This window comes from Mauremys reevesii, linkage group 2, assembly GCF_016161935.1.
Source record: "Mauremys reevesii isolate NIE-2019 linkage group 2, ASM1616193v1, whole genome shotgun sequence".
NCBI classification, from domain to species: Eukaryota; Metazoa; Chordata; order Testudines; family Geoemydidae; genus Mauremys; species Mauremys reevesii.
In genome coordinates this window covers 183,717,404-183,733,034 of record NC_052624.1, presented here as the reverse complement: position 1 = coordinate 183,733,034, position 15,631 = coordinate 183,717,404, and the positions used below count along the sequence as shown (strand labels likewise).

General features: G+C 42.8%; 1 protein-coding gene across 5 annotated transcripts in view; it reads left to right on the top strand.

Moving 5' to 3' along the window:
- The first annotated feature begins 7,434 nt into the window (after window positions 1-7,434).
- The window catches only part of KIAA0319 (KIAA0319 ortholog), a 75,874-nt gene continuing 67,677 nt past the window's right edge, over window positions 7,435-15,631 (top strand). For 4 of the 5 annotated variants that reach the window (XM_039527000.1, XM_039526997.1, XM_039527002.1 and 1 more), the window contains exon 1: window positions 7,436-7,957. The gene's annotated coding sequence lies outside the window, so the exon portion shown is untranslated. Of the gene's footprint in view, window positions 7,958-15,631 lie in introns of all 5 variants that reach the window. The other variant, XM_039527003.1, reaches the window with a different exon arrangement.

Genomic DNA, 15,631 nt, shown 5'->3' with positions numbered 1-15,631 from the left:
AACCACTTGGAGGACATTTTATGGAAGTACAAAGTATCAAGCTGTGTGATAACTAAGGGCTAAAGTTCAGAATACTGAGTGACGGTGGAGAACACTGTGTAGCTATGGATATAGCCTTTTATTAAATAGATATAGAAGCCTTTTATTAAATCAGTTTAGCTGAACTTGTGAGTAATGTACATCGTACCAAAGATGAGGGAAACTCAGAGGTGGCAAATACCTGCAACACCTCAGAAAAGGGAATGTAAGGGAGTCTGAATTAGTGTTATGTACTATGAGGGGACAAGAAGCAAGGGCCAGATTTTCAAAAGTATTTAGTGCCTATAGGTGTAGACAGGGAGTTAGGCACCTCACAGGATTTTCAAAAGCATCTACGTGCCTATCTGCATCTTTAGGCAACCAAATACTTGAAAAATCTGTATGTCTTGTGTAAGCACATACATAGTCCCACTAAAATCAGTAGGATTAGTCATATGCTTAGACGAAACACAGGTGTAAGTGTTTTCAGGACTGGGGCCTTAGTCTCTGCTCTGCTTAATGTTCAGGACCCAGATTCTGTTTCTGTGAGGGTATGTCTACGTGGCAGTTAGACACCCACGGCTGGCCAGTGGCAGCTGACTCGGGCTCATGGGTCTTGGGCTAAGGGGCTATTTAACCATGTAGATGTTCAGCCGGGGCCTGGAGCCTGGGCTCTAGGATGCTGTGAGGCACCTCAGTTAAATAGCCCCTTAGCCTGAGCCCCAAGAGCCTGCATCAGCTGGCATGGGGCCAGCAGTGTATGGCTAATGGTAATGTAGACATACCCTGAAAGGAGCAGGGCCTAATATCCTCAGTATTTGCATCTTCCATTGACTCCAGAGGAGCTGTAGGTGCCCATCACCTTAAAAAAAATCAGACTCCTAATACCTAAAGAAGGTGAGTGACATAGCTAAACTGCCCTAATTTCTTAGCGCAGACCAGGCCTAGCATGCTTGAAACCATGTTAGGTGACCACGTTGTAGCTTAAGGGGAGCCTAGGGTGAGAAACAGTCACGGTGAAGATGACCATATTAAGGAATTATATACACTACAGTTAAGGCTATGATTTTTTCATGGAGGTCATGGAATCCATGACGTCCAGAGACCTCCGTGACTTCAGGGTCCCCCTCCCCGCCTGTGGAGGCTGGGAACTGTGGGGTCCCCCTGTTGCCTGAGCTGCCGCAGGTGGCTGGGAGAGACCTTGCAGCTTTGGGCCCCTTGGGAAGTGGGGGACCCTTGAGCTCTAAGCCCCCATGGGCAGTGGGGGGCCCCCAGAGCTTTGAGTCAGGGCCTCTTCAGCTGCCCAGCTGCTACAGGGGATGTGAGGACCCCATATCTTCCCATTTTGTCATGGATATTTTTAGTAAAAGTCACGGACAGCTCACACGCTTCTGTGAATTTCTTTCTTGCCTGTGACTTGTCCGTGACTTTTAGTAAAAGTATCTGTGACAAAATCTTAGCCTTTAAAACTTTGCAGGTCAGGATAATAGCAGTGATAAATCTGCTAGTTTGTAATAAGTCTCTCCGGTTCATCCATTCGATTGGGGGGTCATCAGTCCATTGTTCAAAGTTCTCCTTTGTTAGAAATCATATCGAGAGACATGGAGCAGGATTGAAGACAAAGAAGTGATGTCACAGTCTCGTTTCCATGCACTAGGCCTAAATGTATAAATGTTACTGGCAAAAGATGGAGCCTTAGATCACATGTCCTTATCGCATATCCTTACATGCCTTCCTGAATCTCTGGGCAAGCTAATTGTCCTTAATGGACTATCAAGCAGGCTGGCTAGCGTTGATGCAAATCTATCTTGGGGAATGTTTGAAATACAAGCACATAGCCTATATTTGTAACTTCAGATACAACGATGATACATGGATTTAAACAGGATAATAATACTTAGCAGTCCATAAAAACTTTCCATTGATACATTACATGACATACTTTGTACAAGATTTATTGCAATTTTGTAACAGTGATGACTGTATTAGGGTAATTAGTTATCTTCGTCTTTATACAGCATCACACCAATTATTTTGACTAAGGCAAAAAAACAATTTATAATTATCTATCTGCCTTGATGAAGGATAGTATGATTTTATGGAAGGAAAGAATGTACTATGTCATTCTAACCTACTTGGAAGCAGAGCAGCAAGCAATCAAAACAAGGCAAGCTTGAAAAAGACAAAATAGACCACCTGAAATACTGCCATTAGCTTTCAAAGTTTCCACAATCACTGGAATGTCAAAATAACACTATATCATATAACATAAAAATTAACCCCCCAAAATCCTCCTCGTAAAGCTTATAGGCACCTCTCCTGGCAGAACCCAACAGATTATACATAATGCAGAGCTGTTACCATCATTTTTTAAATGAGGTTCTTAAAATTAAATAGAAATCAAACAATCTAACAAAAATAAAATACCTCTAAGTAGTCAAACTGTCAGATCTCACAAACTGAGATACCTGATACCCCCCACACCCCAAACTCCCTTCTCCATAATAAGAACCATAACCTGTTAGGAAAAAAATCAATTTTTCCCTAAATTAAAGCAACACAGTTCAGCAGTGCCCGCGTACCACTTAATTGTGATGAGAGTGCACATTAGAACCAAGCTTCCAGAGTAAGACTGAACTGTACTGATGTCATATACTGATCACATTAAGTAATTCATTGTGGAGGACTGAGTAACCTGAGCACCTTCACATGGAGTTTTACATTTTGAAGCTCTAGCAGTCCTCAGCTACTATTACTGCATACAGATCCTCTTATTTTAGCATGGTTATGAAAGGCAGGACCTTGGTCGGCCAGGGAATATCAACCCAACTTCTACTATCTTTATCAAAACTGCTTTCCGTCCTGTTCTTCCATTGCACAGCATTTCTGGAGCTACACATTTTGACTGGGCAATAACTGCTGTCATTGGATCTCTGCAATCAGGACTGTTTTCTCTGACCCCTTTGAGTCTGAATGTGACCAGCTGCAACTTGTTCCTGTAATAGAGGGGGGGAAAACACTTTGTTGAACAATTAAACACATTGAACCAGATTATCCTCTTTGGAGAAAGAAACACGTAGCAGCAGGAAACTTGGGAATTTGCTTCATTATTGTTTCATTAGGAGGGTGGGATTTTCCCCCTTGAAGGATGAGCAGAGGGTTTGTCCCTTTAACCCGGTGAATGTCTCGGGAGCACTAAGCACAGCTGCCTAGGCCATCCAGAAAGTGGTTGAGCATATAAGTGAAAATCTACTCACGCAACAAGGCAGGTTTTGTGCAAATATGTCTGCCACATTTATTAGAAGGTGCACCAAGCTGTTTCAGGTGGTAAAGTCAGGTTTCCATAACTATGTAAAGCAACCAGACCAGTGTGTCTCAATCAATGTGTAGCAACACCTGTCTTTCCCCCAAGGCACTCAGGAGGGTCAAGAGGCACTGAAAATGTTACAATCTAAAGCCAAGAAAATCTCATTCCGTACACACACGCGCACCCTTATCTTTCACATATTATAAAGGCTGATCAGAGATAAAAAAAATATTCTTATGTTTACAGTAAATGTAAGGGGGTCATGATAATTTTTTACTTGGAAAAAGAGGCTGTCAAGCTGAAGAGTCTGAAAAACACCGACCTAGACAGCCAATACAGAGAATCACAGAACTAGGAAGCAAAACCAGCAGCACAACATATTTTATATTGTTTGTAATTTTATTTGTATGAATGCTAATTGGTTAATCCCCTTAGGCCCCACTCAGATGTTTTTAACAATAATTCAATATTGCAGTTTGGAGACTTGTATTCCTGACTGTCTCACAAAGCAGGCTCCAGTCTTAGTTGGTCCTTTGGAAAAGTAGATATGAAGCCCCAGGAAATGGCATCTTCCCAGGACCAGCTTACAGTTAGGAAAACGGAAAGGGAGAAGGTAGAAGGGAAGAAAAAAGGCAGAAGACAATTTCCTGGACACTGAAAGATGAAAATTTGTTTGCCTTTTAGGGCACCCTTTTTAACTGGAATACAGTACTTACATAACAGTGAGCCAGTTATAGGTGCCTTAGAGAAACTATAGCTATAGAAGTAGGCAGAATAGAGCTTGGGAGGTAGAAGAGAGGGTTTGGCAGGTAGGTGGGTTGGAGCAGAGTTATACAATATATTTATAATTAAATACTTGAATTTCAAATCTCTTTGCACTATGTTACTTGAAAGTGAAGCTACTTGCTTAAAATGTTGTTAAGGTAGGTGGATTTCTTTGAGCTAAACCAGGTCTATTTTCTGTGGGACCTGGTATTGACCAGAAATGGGCCTGTTTAAGAATGAAAATGAACCAACTATTTTGGAGTGACTCTGTGAAAATTCACATTTCTGCAGATTTTGAATGCAAACATGCCATAGCCATTGAGCTGAAAATGCAAATGAAGCAACATTTAGGGAGTGTGAAATCTCATGGAAAAAATGGTGACTATTTTATGAGAAACTCCATAAAATAAAAAAATTGTGATTTTTACCTAGGTATTAGTTGGAGGCACTTATCCCTAGGACACAAGGATTTGTCACATTGGTGGGAACAGTCTCTAATCACTGGAGATGGGAGAATTTTGGCAGCTGGTCGGGGATGTTTGGATTGGGGGGGAGGAGTCATCCTTGACTAGAAAGACTTGGGCCCCAAGTTCATCTTTCCAGGGTGTGGGGGGTTGTAAGTGCATGCTAGAAGTCATACACTGACAGACTGGTCTTCGAAAGTGTTGGACCTTGGGCAGCAATATATGTGACCTCCAAGTTGTGTTAGGTAGGATCCTAACTGGCTGCCAAGCTCTCTCTTGTCCTGGGTAGGTTCAGCTGGAGATTTTGGATTTGGCTCCCTGGCACCTTTCCAGGTGGTCATGTCCATTTTTTTTCAATCTGTGACAAAGTTAGACTAATATCTCCCTCTTTCCCCACAGCCACCTTGGGAATTTCAGTCAGATGCTGTCTGATCCATTACTCCTATTCCAAATTCATAAACCTGAATCATTATTACAGGCTTAAAACTCAGAGGCTCAGTACCTTAAGATTTTTGCTGCATGTGCTTCCTGCTATTTTATCTGCAGCTGCAGAACCTGGGTCCAGTCAAGTCTGTAGAAAGATAAAACTCTTCTTATGATAATCCTATGTGGGATAAAATAACCAAGTTGAAGCTTGTCAGGGACCACAGTATTACTGGTGCTGATCATCATAATACTAAATGTTAACCCTCTTGTATCTGCATTCCATCTTCTGTTGAAGCAAAACTTCAAATCCCACCAGGGTCAGCTTGAACCTTCATCCTTTTTAGGTATGCATATGCACATTATCTAGATATCTATGTGTATGTGTGTTGCACGCAGTTTACTGTCTCTATGGTGTCTGGATGTGACCTTAAAACCAAAGTCCTGTCTGCTTTGGTGAACAAAGTTTACCCTGGTATCCTTGCTTAAGATTTCTCTTACCACAACTCCTTTCTGCAGGGTACTGTGTGCTAGATGGCTACCATGCTTTACTCCGAAAGTATCTGCATTTCAATGATGTTGTGTATATATGGTTTATTAAGTGCTTTGGTATGAGATTTGCTATATTATTGGTTCTATTAAGTATTTGATGTGACAATTTCAAGAGTTGCCATCTCTTGCAAATTTTATCACAAGTCTTGTGCTATCTGGTGGTTTTCTTAAAATCCCAGCTTCTGGAGTCATGTTAATTTGTGAGAATTTCAGCTTTCATTTAATAGGAATAAGTAAGTTTCTTGCCCTTGTAATTATGGAGAAAAGCTTGAAGGCAAACAAAAAGACCCCTCTAATAATTGGGAGGGAGGGGGGCTGGCTCCTGGCTTTTGAATGCCTGAGGTTGGCAATACTGCCAATACTTTTACAGATGGCAGCTCCCAGAGTGCATTTTGCCCCATGTACATTATTGGACAGTGAAATAACTAATACTGTGTTAAGATTGAGATTTTACATGTACAAAACGGATTTCACATAGGGACCCATTCTCCCTTTCCCTCCCACTGTAGTTTCAGTTACCAGACAGAGCCACTGCCTTGCCCCTCCCCTACCTACCCAGGCTGCTTTCTGCCCCTTCCCCTGAAATAGGGTGACCAGATGTCCCGATTTTATAGGGACAGTCCCAATTTTGGGGGATTTTTCTTATATAGGCACCTATTACCCCACCCCTGTCCTGATTTTTTATACTTGCTATCTGGTCTCTCTACCCTGGAAAACCCTATCTCCCCATGATCTCTCAAAGGGCAGCAGGAGAGGACGGCAATCTCCTCTTGTAGTTGTTGCTACACTAAGTAAACTGTGGGAACCCCTGGGGATTCCTGACAACTATATTCTACTTGTTCCCCCCTAGGCTTAGTGTAGTGTAGCAGTGCAATGGGGGAGGGAGAGAGTGTGTGTATAGGAACAAGGGGAGGTAAGGCCATTTTCTCATTCCCCTACTCCCCAAAAAATCACATGCGTGGAGGAAGACATTGCTTTGCCTGGCTGACACTAGCAGAAGATACAAGGTGGAGGAACATAACCACTACCCTCTCTCCCACTGCCTTCCCAGACCCTGAAGACCCAGGGAGGAGGCCTCCCTGTTCTCCTTGAAGGCGGCAGTGGTAAAGAGGTACTGCTAGGGCTGCTGAAGGGAAAGAGGACATAGAACTAAGGGTCCCCCTGAGCCCCTTGTATTTAAGCTTCCCAGCAAACTGACAGTGTTCATTCCACAGCCACTTCTCCATGAACTGAAATCTGCAGGTTTGGCACCCCGCTGCTCACATCACCCCTGGGATTATGGACCTGACCCCAGCTTGCAGATGTGGGATAATCACCATTACAGTTTCCCTTCCTTTCACCCCACACTGGCTTTAATGGTTGTCTGCTGCAGACTGAGCTCTGTTGCTTGCAAGCACCTTTTAAAACCCGTTGTTGTCACACCAACACTTCCATTTTGTGTCTTTCAAATAGTTAGAGCAGGGGACTGGGAAACCAGGCTTCTGGGCATTATGCCCAGCTTTGTCTTGGTCATGCCATAGCACTGCCCTGTGCCTCAGTGTCCCTGTCTGTAAAATGGGAAGAACAATAATATTTGTCCACCTTTGAAAGGGAGTTGGCTCCCTGGAGGAAAAGTCAACCTGACTGTTAGCCTAAGTGCAGTTTTAAGCAGGATGCCTCTGAATCAATATCCCACCAGCAGGTTTTGAAAACCCAGGACTCTGAGGGCTTTATAGCTTGCCTGTTTCTCTTGGGCGGGACCAACTCCCCACCTTTGCGGAGCTGGGAATCTGCATCCACATCTGCTGCTTATTATCGACATGATTTTTAAACATCTGCTTTAGGAAATACCCTCCCCCGGCCTACACTGCCCAGAGACCCTCCCCCTTCCCACCCCTCGGCTTCTTGCACCGTGAACCCACCCACCCGCGCTTTGCACGGCCCTGAGGCCGGTCTGGGCGGGAGCGTGACACGCTACTGCGCGAGCCCGGGGCAGGTTCCATCTCCGGCTCCCAGCGCCCCGTCCCTACTCTGGTCTCCCGGGGCTCTCCCCGGGAACTCCCGGCAAGGGCTGGGCTGACTGTGCAACCTACAGCGCGCCCCCCGGCTGGGATACGGCGCTAGGGGGCGTCTCCGGGCGGTGCTGCTGCGTTAGCATCAGCTGCTGCTGCTGGAAGGTGAACGGAGGAACAAGCGTTGCTGTCTTGCTCCTGCTCCTGCAGCCGCCGCGCTGGGGATCCGGGCAGCAGCAGCAGCAGCTCCCTGATTGAGCAGCAGGAAGAAGACATTAGGCATCTTGGCCTAGTGCCTGGCTACCGCCCCCCCGCCCCTTCCCTCCAGCGCACACGCCTCTCCTCCCGGTTGGCTTCCGTTCGATCGATGGGGCAGTGAAGGATGCTGCCAGGCCCCGGGGAAGCGACAGCAGCAGCATCTCCATCAGCAATCTCAGGTACGGTCATCATACCTGCCCCGCTCACCTATAGGTGCTGCCGAGCGAGTTAACTCTATATGCAACGCATGCCTCGCAGATGGCTGTTATAGATACAACAAAGGATGCTTTAGATGCTAGCACTTGTTTGAGCTTTGGAGCTGATGTGTTCAGTGTTGTTTGGGTCTGCGTCGGTGTGTGCAATAAGTACCCCGTGCTGCATAAGCTAATTGTTGCATAGATCAGTTATTTATTTGAAAGGGTTAGGAAACTATGGAATTTCCCATCCCCATCCCCCTCTGGCTGTAGACATTCAATAACTTCCCAGCCAGAGAATGGATGTTCTCCCCTGTTATATAGATATTGCCTGGAAATGTGCATTACTTTAAATATATTATGACAACCAGTTTATATTGATTGAGAGCTTTAAGTGATTTTATGGTCTGCACCCTCCAAGAATTTCACAAATGTATACTGGTCTAGATCTTGAAAACCAAGACTAATTGGCTGCACTTGTGCATCTCACAGCAACAAGGAAGGAAGGAAATATATGCTCCTTAGCAAATATGTTTTCACTCTCTGCTCTTAGAAAAATACCTCTCCTCCTGCTGAATTAGCACACAGCAATATAATGCCTATGTGTAAAGAAATACTGGACAAAGTGGTTTTATTATATGACTGTAAGGGTCATTTGAAAAAATAAAGGAAATGCTATAGCAATTGCTCAGTGTTGGAAATAAAACATTACTATAATGTATGTGCAAATGTGTGCCACCTGTTGGACTAGGAAGAAAAACAATTAATATGGCTTCACTGCTGTAGTGAGGACATTTCTTTTCAATTTCCACTTAGGTTAAAAAGGGTCAAAATGGAAAAGTCTCTTCCAAATGTTGTTTTGGAAGTATGCAGATGTGATGGAGCTGAGAAATCTCATTACTGCAAATGGAAATTAGTAATTTGCTACTGAAGTGTGTGCTTTTGTTGTAAATATGTATTCATGTTAAGGTGAGCACTTATATATTTGGTAAGTGAAATATTTTATCCCAGTTCAATCTAAGAAAAAAATCATTATCAATAATTTCATTACTAGCAGAGTTTGGGTGCTGTGTAAATAGTAAGTGCTTTACAAATACAAAAAAACATTTTTCTGCCCCAAAGAGCAGTCTCTAAATCAACAACCTATGGATGAAAAGGTGAGTTGGAAATTAAATGCAACACAAGCCTATTTTTTTCTTCTTCTCCCAATCCATGTGTGTGTGCATTATTTGTATTAAAGTAGTGCTGACCAGGTCTCTTCTACTACATGCTGTACAAACACAGATTTTATATATATATATATATATATAATATATATATATATATAGTCCCAGTCCCTGTCCTGAAGAATTTACAATGATAGCCATTTGTGGATTAAGCTCTCCAAGATGTACAGCATCTAGCACAAGAGGCCTGACCTGGAGCAGCATAACTGTAATCCATATAATAAAAATCCAGGATTGTTACTCCGTGTGTCACTCTGGAGCCTATGATGTCTGTACAGTCAGCGTGAAGCGATGGAAACAACTACAAGCATGGTTGAGAGCAGCTTTTGTTCTGAACATCACCAGGCTGAACCATCGCTTTGATTCACCATCATTGACTGTCCAACTTTTAAGTTCTCAGCCATTTTGATTTTATGAATTACCCCATGCATTTTTCAGCTACAGTAAGGCATGTATCTATGCGTGCCCAGAGTCCTAGACCATTGTGATATCAGAGGTAATTTAACCAATCACAAGTGTTGTTCTGCAGCTAATTTATATGCAACCATTTCATTGGGTGTATGAGAGACAGCCCAGATGATGGATAGCCTGGCCCAGCTGCCACAATCATGTATCCAAACGCCACCTACACAAACCTCCCAGCACAAGCCCCCCCAGACACAAGTCAACACATGCAGCAGGCGCAATAACCCAAAACATCCCTCTGAAGCCTAGAAGGTCTGTACAGTCAGAGTTAATCAATGGAAATAGCTACAAGCATAGAGGACAACTCGTTGTGTTTAGAATATCACCGTGATTCAATCATCATTGAGATTCGTGGTCTGTTACTGTCCAGTTTTAAGTTCTCAGCCATTTTTGGCTTTTTTACACAACTTTATGAATTACACCTGTGCAACAGCATGGGCTTTCAGCTACTAGCACGAAGTGTGTGTGTATATATATACTAGCACAAATATATTCCGCTTGTTTGCATAATGCCCATTCATTTTTATTAGCTTTTTCATTTGGGGGGTTGACGATTCAAGTGGATATTCCATAATTTTTGACCTGCCTCAGGACAATTGTAATCTCTTATCAACTTTGTACCACACTCATCTTTCATACTCAATAGTCCCTGTAAAAAGGGATAGATTAATTTAGTAGCTTAGACAATGTGTGCAGAACTGCACACCTCACAAAGGATGGGAGATGGGGCAAATTGTGTGAAAGGGTGGTGCAAGTGAGAGGAATAGAGTATACACACAAAGCCCTGGGGTTATGTGTTACCCCTGAGTGCAAAGGAAAGGATGACATAGTAAGGCCCTAATTCTACACCATTAAAGTCAATGGGAGCTTTGCCATAGACTTCAGTGAGTGTAGGATCAATCCTAAAAGGGGAATAGCCTAAGGAACAAGAGTGTGTGAGTGTGTTCTGGAAAGCAGCCCTGCAGTTTATCCTTCCCTACCCTCCCAAAAACGAGCACTGGACACACAAGCAGTGAATAAACCAGTGGCTGTTGCATGTTCTCATTTCCACAGGGAAAATTACTGGATGCAATTCTGTCTTCTCTGTTGGTTGTGTGTGGTTCCCTAATCAACTGTGTGGGATGCATGTCTGCTGGTGACTTTATCAGTGCTACTGTGCGTGTCTTACTGTTGCTATGTATCCAGTGGAACTCTCGTCATGCATGGCCTCTCTCACATCGGGGAGAGTGGCTATCCATTTGGATAATGTGACGGGAACAGTTGGTTATGCTGGGCATTGCTGCTGGTTTCATCGCATGTTTGCTGCATGGGCATTGCTTATAGAATGTTATTTTTCTGAAGGTATGTAACTTTACGTGGTGTGGTTGATTGTTTTGGTATTGTTACTACAGTAACTCCTCACTTAAAGTTGTCCTGGTTAACATTGTTTCGTTGTAACGTTGTTGATCAATTAGGGAACATGCTAATTTAAAGTTGTGTGATGCTCCCTTATAACATCATTTGGCAGCTGCCTGCTTTGTCCACTGCTTGCAGGAAGAGCAGCCCGTTGCAGCTAGCTGATGGGGGCTTGGAACCAGCTGGACCAGCAGCCCCCCATCAGCTCCCCACTCCCTTAAGTTCCCTGTGTAGCAGCCGCCCAGCAGGCTACCAATTGCCAGTAGTTCAGCTGTCCCTCCCCCCACTGCCATGTGCTGCTCCTGCCCTCTGCCTTGGAGCTGCTCCTGGGAGCCTCCTGCTTGCTGTGCAGGGGGGTGGGGGGAGGAAGGGGGCTAATGTCAGGATGTCCCCCTCCCCTGCTTACCCGCTCTCCATATAGAGCAGGGAGGGAACAAGACAGGGCTCAGGACAGAGAGAGCTTGCTAGCCTCAGCTGTGGTCTCAACTTCCTGATTTTTTTTAAAGGCAGTGTACTTAGAGTGGTGTCAGCATACTTAAAGGGGCAATGTGCATCTCTCTCTCTCTCCCCCACACACAGAGTGTGTGTCTCTCTGTCTCTGTCTGCCATGCTATCTCGCCTTCCTCCAGTTATGCTGCCTTGTAGAGTGTGAGTCTACATTAGCAACAATGTGTTAACCCTTGAGGGCTCAGCCAAATGCTAGTTCATCATTTAGCAGTAAGGCATTCCCTGGGAAATATCCCACCCTCTGACTTCACCACTTCAACCAAGCTTCACAATCATCATTGCTGTGTACAGTATTAAATTATTGTTTAAAACTTATACTCTGTGTGTGTATGTAATTTTATATATATAAGGATACAATGTATATTAACTCCTCGCTTAACATTGTAGTTGTGTTCCTGAAAAATGCAGCTTTAAGCAAAACGATGTTAAGCGAATCCAATTTCCCCATAAGTATTAATGTAAATGGGGGGGTTAGGTTCCAGGGAAATTTTTTTCACCAGACAAAAAGCTATTTTATAAAAGCTATTGGGGAAATTGGATTCGCTTAACATCGTTTTGCTTAAAGCTGCATTTTTTAGGAACACAACTACAATGTTAAGCGAGGAGTTAATATACATTGTATCCTTATTATGATCATAAGGATTGCCATGCTGGATCAGGACAACAGTCCAATATCCTGTATCCTACAGTGTCCAGTACCAGATGCTTTAGAGGAAGGTACAAAGCCCCCATAATAAACAATATGTCCATGTAAAAAGTTACTTCCTCAACTGAGGCAGTTAGTGGTTGGCTTATTCTTTGATGATTTATATCCTTGTTTATTTTAATGGCATATATTCCTGTTATTTTTTACAAATGTCTAATCCCTTTCTGAACACTAGTAACCTCTTTGCCCCAATTATATAAAGTGGCAGTGAGTTCCACAGGTCAATTATGTTTTGAGTTTTAAAAAAAAGTTCCTTTTTAATCACTGCCAAGGGCACACCCAGTTCTGGTTATGGTGCTGTGTGATTTGTACCTGTGGATAGCCCTTCCTTTAGCTTCATTGTCTACAAATAAACACTTCTGTTAATCCTACATGCCTGTGGCTATTTATGATATGACTGTTGTTTTTGCTCCAGTTGATTGACTGTATGGATCAACTGCTTCCTTGCCTAACCTCTGAACACCCACATATTCTCCATTTTGCCCCTCAGAATGCTGTTGTGATTGCTCTCCTGCCACACAGCACCAGTGCCAGTGGAGTCAAATTCATTTTCAGTTCATTTTACAGCACCTCCCAAAACCCACTGGTATATTACCACCTCTCTGAGGCCACTCCTGGAACTGCTTACTACCTACATGTGGGGCACATCTTCTTTTGCCATGCTATGTTGCTTATTGATAGTGGATGGTGCTTTATGTATGGCTGTCAATCAAGCCCTGGTCACCATGGATATCTTCATGTCCTCTGTCTTATCCACTTGATCATGTTTATTATAGTTTTGCAGCCTTTTGGTAAACTGCAAAATGTCCTAAGACCAGCAGGCTCTATGCCAATGGCCCACCCCTCTATTAACTGCACATGATGTGATTTACTTTTTCAGGCAATCTGATCGTGGAACACATTGCATATAACATTTTCCATACTGTGTTTCATGTTCCAGATTTGGGATGATGGGGAATACTGTCCATTTTAGCCTTGAAAAACTGTCAGAAAATTTACTATCACAGGCATGAGATATACTTCTCTAGCCTTTCCCAGGATAACTGGTGATAATGAATATCATAGTGATATTTTACTTACTTATAACAAAGAGAAACAAAAGATACGTGCCCTGGTTGAGTGGGCGAATAAACTTTTTTTGCCAAGGTAATGTATCTAATCTCTCTCCCTCCATCCATACACAAACTCAGACTCGGAGCTTGAAAGGTATGTGTGAAATCCAGCTGAGACAGGAGTCATGCCTAAAAGCAGCTTCAGGGAACTATAAGGCTGGTGGAATAAGTATGTATGTCTAAGTTACAGGATTTTGTTTTTGTTGGCAATGCCCTGCAATATCAAAGCAATCCTGTACTGAGACTTTTCTCCTCCAGATCATTTGACTCAATCTCCATCATTGGATAAATGGTCCATATTTTTAGCATCAAATATAATTTAAAGCTATGCGGGCAATAGTACGTAATCTTACCTTAGTCACATGAGCCCGTCTCAGCCAATCAGACTGTGACTGGCCATTGAAGGCTATAATAAATATGTATAATTATGTACTTATGTAACTTCAGAGTCTGTATTTTACAACATAAATCCTTCAGTGCACTCCCTTAATATAAAAAGTTGATCGATTCCCTAAAATTAGGAATATTCATTAGTTGACAGGTGCATATGGCTTTGAATACCAGAAAATGGTTGCTCATATTTGTTGAGCAAACTATATATTGTCTGACATTGTCAAATAATAAAAATGACATAAAACATCTTATGTTCATAAAAAGGGGAACCTCACTTTTATATTTAAAATGAGGTAATTGCCAGAAAACTTCTGCAGTAAAACTGAAATTTTAATGTGAAGTATTTCATATGTAAACCCCATCAATGTTTGTAGTATTATTGCCAATACCATTTTAAAGTAAAAGCCAGAATGTTCTTGAATTGCTGACACTGCAAACTGAACCAGAAAATAGTGATCACAAATCCAAAAAGCAAACAGCTCTATCTCTCAGGCTAAAATGTTTTAAAGTGTGTGATTTTTTTGGATGCCTCAATTTTGGGGCACTCGCCCTCTGATTTTCTGGGTGCTCAGCACTTCTGCAAATCAGGGTCTAGGAGTCTCAGATGGGGTGCTCACAAACTCAGGCATCCAAAATAGGTAACCACTCTTGAACATTTTGGTCTTGACAGGTAATGGAGTGTCAGTCAAAAAGTAGGTTGCAGATAAATAGTTGATTGGTATGATGCTTCCTCAATGTGCCCAGGACTGTGAGTCACCTTATCACTCACCTGCCTTTGATGAGAGGAAGTTTTGCATGGGCTGAACTGGGTGTGAGCCCCATGATACCAGCAGTCAGTTGGCTTTCACCCTAACAGTCTCCTCAGGGCTCTGCCAGACCTTACTTTGCTTTGCATGTTAACAATAGGCACAACCAAATTCCTTCATGATGTCTGGACGCTCACAGAATTTACCAGATAAGCTGTCTCCAAAGGAATTGTGAACACACCAGCTTCTACGAGTCAAATGAGGATCAGCTCCAATATAACATCACAGCAGGGAGATATATTTATAGTGAAAACAATCATCAGTTTATTATCAAAGGCCAAGATTTGAGAGATAGGAAGGATAGAAATGGAAACATAAATGGTTACATATAAAACAAAAATTAGAACGCTGTTCCTAGAGTCTAAACTTAACTTTAACAGAATAAACCTTTGTCTAATGTAGTTTCTCTCATTTAAAGCAATCTCCAAGTGTCTCCAACCAACATGGCTGGGATCCCCCTTTCATGAATGCAGAAAACGCTGTTCTGTTTGCTTCCTCAGTGAAGGATCAAGATGTGTTGTTTTGTCTTCTCCTTGTATCCCCCAAAGTTCGTTGTTTTGTCCCCAGAGTCAGGATGGTTTATTCGTTGGTGTGCTGGCTCCATGTTGCCTTTACATCCTCATGTTGACATCGTCATGGTGTTCCATTATGTTGGCTTACAATACCTATTTTACCTGTGACCCGAGGCAGACAGGTGAATATTCATCTTTTGTCTAGTCAAAACCTGCTTGACAACCCTGCTTTGATTCAGACTTTAAAACGCATTTTCCGGTGTACATACACACAACTCCTTAAATAACATCCGTCCATACATCTCATAACAATTAGGATCAGTATGACATAAGTTTTTATTAGAGACTTTTCTGGACCCTCTTTGAATATATACCATGAAAACAATGTGTTAGATGTGGTTAGTTTGTCAGACCTGTCAGAAGATACAGTTACAGATCAGTGAACCCTTTGCCACTTGGCATTGGGGGGTTCTTTAGGTCACAATCAGACATCATATAACAGTATTGCCAGCCCTAAGTGTTCAAATGAGTTGGGCT